We start from the raw sequence: 6596 nt of genomic DNA on the forward strand, positions 1-6596 counted from the left end.
GGAAATCTGAGCTTTAACTGCTGAGGTATTTCAGTCCAGCACTGCGGTCCCTCGAGCCACCTCGCTCTTGGCAGAGCAGGAAAAATAAAGACAGAAAAACAAAATTTAGGTTCAGGCAATTCTCACAACCACATGTCAAGTGGAATGTGATGAAATCCGTGGCCGAGGCAACTCTGTCTTTCTCTGTTATTATATGATTGAGTGAGTGGAAGCGGCCAAGATCCAGCCGACTATGACTGCACATCTGTCAACACCAGACGACAGGCACGCTCTGGGCCGACGGCTCCCTCTCCGAGCTCTGTCATCCAGCATTATCTGCACCCAAAATATCCTCCACCACATCACACAACTGCACCTTCCACTGTCCAGGTTGAGTTCCAGCATCATTACATCATTTGGAAACTACCCGCTGCAGATGTTTTATTTCTCATTTGACATGTTCCATCCACGGCCCATTAATCAGAGCGAGGCTGTGTTCATTAATCCGCTGTATGCTCACATTACACGCCGCTTTCATCATCCTCTAATGTCATAATGGGTTCAGGATAATGCACATTACAGTAAATACTATTTATTTCCATAAACAGATGGCTTTTCAGCAATGTTGTTTGACCCTGTCTCACTTTATGCTGCAGTTCTACACTCCTCTGGTCGGAAGAAGAAGTCAGCTTGTGTTGAAGTCTATGGGAAAATGTCCTTCCTCCTCCCTGATTTATCAGCTCAGTGAACGTTTTCCTGATGATAATATGGTCTTCAATACAACGTGATGTTCACGTTTACACCGACGCTCCCTTTACGGGGAAACAGACCAAACTGAAGGGTGACGTCAGAGCTGAAACGTACTTATTGAGACAAAGTCCTGAAATCTGGCTTTTGTCCAGCAGCTGTGAAACAAAGGAAAGCGGGGAAGTCCGTCACTACGGCCGGCAGGGAAAACTGCAAGTCACCACAAAGCCACGAGCTGTGCTGAGTTCTTGCTGAAGATGAAGGAGACTGCCTTTTAATTATTTTCAATTTCACGAGAGTTTCACACGAAGCTGGATGGACGGATGGATTCCTCCAGCTTTCCAGCCAAAAGTCAACCGCAGCTCAGCACTCTTTGTCCTCTTTGTTTTGATGTGGTGTTTTGTGCTGGACTAACATTCAGCGGCTCTTTAGAATTCCTCCTCTGAGGCCCAAAGTGTCCGGAGCCGTCGTGCCACTGAGGCCACATCCATTCACATGTAGTGACTTTGAACTGAAGGCCGGACTAGATTCAGGTAAAGATCAATAAGGTGCATAAATATCAAGTGTATTCCGTCTGTGGCAAACCAAAGACGCTTATGTCCCTCAAACACAACTGTGATCATCATTTTCCTGCATGTGATTTCGTTGTTACATCGAATAACACAACTTTGCGATAACTCAGCCTGAAAGTAATACAGATGAATAAAATAACTCAGATTCATCCATTTCACTCCTCATTCATTTATATAAATCAACCAATCTGCTAAAAGGATCGTAAAAGGATCTCTTAGATGAACCTGTTCTTACACTTTTCCCAGGACAGATACTTACTGTAAATGTCTGAGTCCATCAGCTGTGTAATAACGAGGTCAGAAAGGTGACAATAATCTGCACGCAATGAGTGCTGCGCTTAAGCAAAAGCATTAAAAAAGGGGAAAGACCTCGAGGAAACACTGATCATCAGTATCAGGGGTCAGCGTTTTCTGGGCCAGAGGAGCGAGGAAAAAAACACGTGATCTGATCCTGTCTGGCACTCACACATATTAGATATGCATGCTCTGTGCAGCGGCACGCAACAACACACACACTTATCTGATGTGCTGCCCTTCGCTGTAAGACAAGAGGGAAACAGACCTGCCAGCGAGCGGCCAACCTGCCAACTGGAGGAGGCGGAGGCAGGCTGACAGGACTCGTCAACACATCTGAGATGACTGACGACACAGCGTGACATGCAAGGTGGCCTCAGAGCTCTGCCTTCAAACTGCAGACTGGGACCACCAACTCATCAGGAAAACGTTTACACTTTCCCACATATGCCTTCTTTTTCACCCCGATGGTGACTGGATGGAGCACAGGTTTAAGACTCAGTCTATGCTTTCAATCACACAGCTGGAGGAAGAGAAGTGGATTCAGAAACAATGCAAATGGTACAAAGACAACAGGGACTGAAAACAACTCGTAACTGCAGAAACCGCCGTCTCATCTGGCATCCATGACCCGTCAAACCACTTTTATGTGCACCGAAAAAAGTTGAAATGTGTGCATTAAAACCAAAATGTGAGAATGAACGGGGACATCAGCTGTCACACAGTCATGACCTGCTTACATCACGCTCTTCTTCTGCGGCGGTTTAATGGTTCAACACCACGTTTATCTCCAGTGACGGGAAGGCTCGATGATTTGAATGGAAATTTGCACAGACATTTGGATGCGAACCTGACTGGAACAGCCTGGTGGTGGAAGAATTCAGGTTTGGGGAATTAAGACACAGGAAGTTCAGGAGGGCAAACAGGTTCACGCATTAAAAGCTTTGCAGTGACAGAGTCGATGGCGAGGTAGACAGGAGGCCATGAGCGGACTGTTCTGGCAGCAGCTCTGTTCCTCGGCATCCTCCGCTACGCCGCCAGAAATCCCATAAATCCCAGTTTGTGCAACAGGGCGTCTATGATTCACCCGCTGTGAAACCATTTCGGATCGTGTAAACACACCCTTTGTGTTTTTTTAAACCCCTTCCATTGAAACTTTCCCTCCTCCCTGTCTCTGATTGTTGGGCTGAAGAGTGAAGTCATCATCAGATCCATCAGTGCAGAGTCACTGCCTGAGGAAACACGGGCCAATTATGTCCATAAATAATAATGGGAGTGTGCATGTGGCGTGATGACTGATGGGCCTCTCTCACAGCTCATTTACGAGGCTTTTGTGTGGCCATCAGCGCCTTCGCTCCGGTGTAATTCTCAGCAAATGAGCCTTTCAGGGAAGATTGTATGATTGGAGGGTGGAGGCAGGACGGCACTCAGGGCCAAACGCACGGACCGGAAACAGTTTATTGTCCCTCTACGTGTTGCCGTACGCGCAGAGATTTCTGGGGTGCGGGCTTGTGGCTTGTTTGTGCACGTGGGCCAGACAAAGAGAAGTCGGAGTCCATCTATCAACATCAATTACAGCAACATGGAGGGAGATTGATTGTGTCTGAGCGATCAGGTAACAAACCAGCCACCTCCCACACTCGAACACACACTGCAGATACTTTACATGAGCCTGTCAGACTGCTGTCCTCTTATCCTGCCCCCCCCCCCATCCAAGCTATTTGGTAAAGAGCTAGCTGAAAAATGAGAGTCACTCCAAAACAGAGATTGGTGGTCAGTTTTTAATTTTTCAACGTAGGTGTCAGCTGCTTCGGGAGGATCCTTAATCTGTCCTTCGGGTCGGTGGCAGCCTGCAGCCGGAGAACAAAAGGCTGCAGCATGCTGACGTGTGTCCCAGGAGCTGATAAGCCTGGTTGTTAATGGTGTTAGGGTAGATTTCATTACCCCCTCCAGACTGCGCTCATTAAATAAACATCCTCCTGTCACATCCCTCACCCAGCGAGCAGAGGTGTAGCCGAGGCGGGAGGGGGGGGGGGGACGAGGTATGAGGGAGACAGACAATAAAGTCGAATGTTAATGAAAAAAACGTCAATCAGAGTCGAAGCTGCTGCTCGTGGAAAAAGCTCGTTTTCAGTTTGCAGAAAAACTCCAAAACGCCTGCTGGATGGATTCTGGATGTTTTTTTCTCGATCCCCAAAGGACTCGAAACACTCGGACTTTCATGATTTACTGACTTTGTAGTATTGGACTGACGGTCAATACGTCTTGTGCAGATATTCATGATCTCCAGAAGATGAATTGCAATATTTTTTTACTTTTTCATTCGCAGGTTTCAGCTATCCTGACAAATATCTGAACATCAAACACAAAACTTTGGATTGATTGCCATTCAACCCAGCCTTGGGTCATAGTCCCCAGAGGGTGAACCCCACAGACTTTGGCTTACGCTTCAAAAAGTTATCATGTTATCATGTAAGCAGGCTGACTCTTGTTTGAGTTGCTGGCCCCCCCAGCGGCGCTGCTGCCGTCTGCAGTGTCTCCACAGGTGTATCCCTCCCTGACACTGACTCACTTTCCCATTTTCCACTCCATCACCTCCTCAGACGGCGGTTTTCTTTGGTTCCGCTCGCCGTCTCTGTCTCCTCCTTCCATTAGTTTTTTCCAAAGTTTTCTTTGCGGCCGACCCGTCCTCCCCCCCGTCACCCGACCTTGTACGGACTTCCTCTCTCTCTCATCCTCCTCTCCTACGCTCTGCTTTGACAAATCTATGCCATCACCCTCTCTTCATCTATCAGGGTGCTCTCATTGTTTTGACGTCTAGTTAATTCTCGGCTCATGATTTATCAAATTCTTATTACCGCTTGCTGAAAGCCTCATTCATTGTCCTGATGTATGGTAATGATAGTCCTGGTGTGGCTGCCTGAATCGCAACAAACCCACTCATTTTTCTCCGTCTTCTTTCTCTCTCTTCTTGCCTTCTTTCCTTTTCCTTTTGCAAACTGTTTTCGTTTGACTTTGTCCTTGTAGCTGCTGTTTCTCATCTCCCAATAATCCACCCGGGCTTTTATGTCTTTGCACACAAACACATAAAAGTGTCCTGTTGGAAAAGGCCTATAATAAAATTCTCAAAGTCCTTCACACAGTTTTGTTTACTTCCAGACAAGTTGTCAGTGAATTTAGGTAAATTAGAGCTTCTTTGGTGCTTGATGAGTAATTATTGTTATCGAAATGTCTTATTGTTGGTTGAACTTTTATATATAAACACATTTATCAAATTTTTTCAAACACACCATAAAAATAGATTGTTTTCAGAAAAAAGACACAAAAAATTAATAAAACTTGCCGTGCAGAATCAACTATTTCATAATAATGTGTGTTTTAGTGCAATTATTGATGCATCAGTGTGGACATTACTTTAATGTTACAGCTCTGCTGTATGTTGTATCCACAACAACAACAACAACAATGATAATAATAATGCATCATCAAATTGTGTTTCATTGAGCTGAATCAGAAAAGTGAATTACTGAAAAAATCTTTTGGGAGTGAAAAATGTAATTTGTAGTGGAGAAGAAATGCGGCATAGAAGTATGGTTAAAAATAAAAAAAAATAAATAAAAAAATAAAGTTATCCTGAAGTGCACAACATTTATAAGTAAGTATAGTTTTAAACATCATTTCATATCTTGACAGTCACAAGACGAATCTCAGGGGCCATGAGACGGCGCCTGGAGACGGTGGCAGAGGTGAGATGAGTCCGTGCTGAGCTCCAGTGTTGTTACAGTAAAGCAACAGATTTTTGATAACATTGAGATTCTCCACAGAAATTGGATGTTACTCGCAGCAGCTGCCGACTCGTTGCTGCCAACAGTGAGTCTGCTCCGCTCTTCTCCGAGCCAACCACAAACCCAGTGGCACCGTGCCGGGTACATCTCCTCACACATTTTTTAAAGCTGTATTTTAGGTATACCTCACAATATAACGCAAATCCAGGACATCCGTGTTCATATTCATCGCTACCACACGTTACAAGGACAATCCAAAGGTCAGAGGTCATCTGAGCATACATATATATATAAAACAATTTAACAAGTTTCCAATAATAAATTGTTGTTCTCCAAATTCTCGTCAGTCTTTGTATTCATGACCGTTTGAATTGTTCCTTTATCAACCCAACAGGCACGAAATGAAACAGATTCCACAAAAAGAGCATCACATGAACACGAACATGAAGTTAAATATTATATCAGTATAATTCTCTCTGTTTCAGTGTTGTATTTTTTTTTTGTTTTCATTTACCACATCAATAACACTTAAACATTATCAGAGGAAAATCATTTTAATGTTAATCCATTTTGTCGTTTATTTGTTAAATTCGTTTTCCCAGAATGCTTTGGGGTATATAATCAGGAAGTACAAGCTGAAGTCAGTGAGTAATAACTACACGGCTGAATTTGTCCACACTTCGGTTAATTATCGCCATTAAATGATGCCGAATTATCTTTTAGCAGTTCCTTTTTGCAATTCTTCAGATGGACTTACCGATAAAAACCGCTGGATTGTTTTATTCTGAAAGAAATCTTTAAAATGGGACGATTTTTAAGCAAGTTCCGGTTCGTCCTCAGGAGCGTCTTTTTTTCCTGTGAGCAGATTTCTGGACTTTTCCTCGGAGACGGCGATGTCTGCAGAAACTGTGAGTGGCACTGAATCTAAAAATGTGTGTGTTCAGATTTGACGGGTTATTGTGACTTAAAGAAAGATCTTCCACCGTTTGTGTTAGTCTACATTAGAATAATAGACAATAAAAACCATCACAGTTCAACCAAGCAACTCCTAAATTAATATAATGGAGTTAAACATTCAAAATAGACTAAATATTAGAAACTAGAGCATTTCTCAAAATAAGCAGTTTTTCCTCAGAATTTCTTCTTTCAATACTGATGAAAATGACAATTTCAGCCTGCATGTTGCTGTTAGAGTAACAGATGAATGTTCCACAGTTGA

General features: G+C 43.7%; 1 long non-coding RNA gene across 1 annotated transcript; it reads left to right on the forward strand.

Annotated features, from left to right (window-relative positions):
- Positions 1-3105: 3105 nt before the first annotated feature.
- LOC115052411 (uncharacterized) lies at positions 3106-5614 on the forward strand. The gene is made up of 4 exons (XR_003841356.1): positions 3106-3207; positions 3922-4137; positions 5286-5338; positions 5417-5614. It is a non-coding gene; the product is annotated as an uncharacterized LOC115052411 (long non-coding RNA).
- Positions 5615-6596: the final 982 nt, after the last annotated feature.

Source organism: Echeneis naucrates, chromosome 12 (assembly GCF_900963305.1).
Source record: "Echeneis naucrates chromosome 12, fEcheNa1.1, whole genome shotgun sequence".
In the NCBI taxonomy this organism is placed as follows: Eukaryota; Metazoa; Chordata; class Actinopteri; order Carangiformes; family Echeneidae; genus Echeneis; species Echeneis naucrates.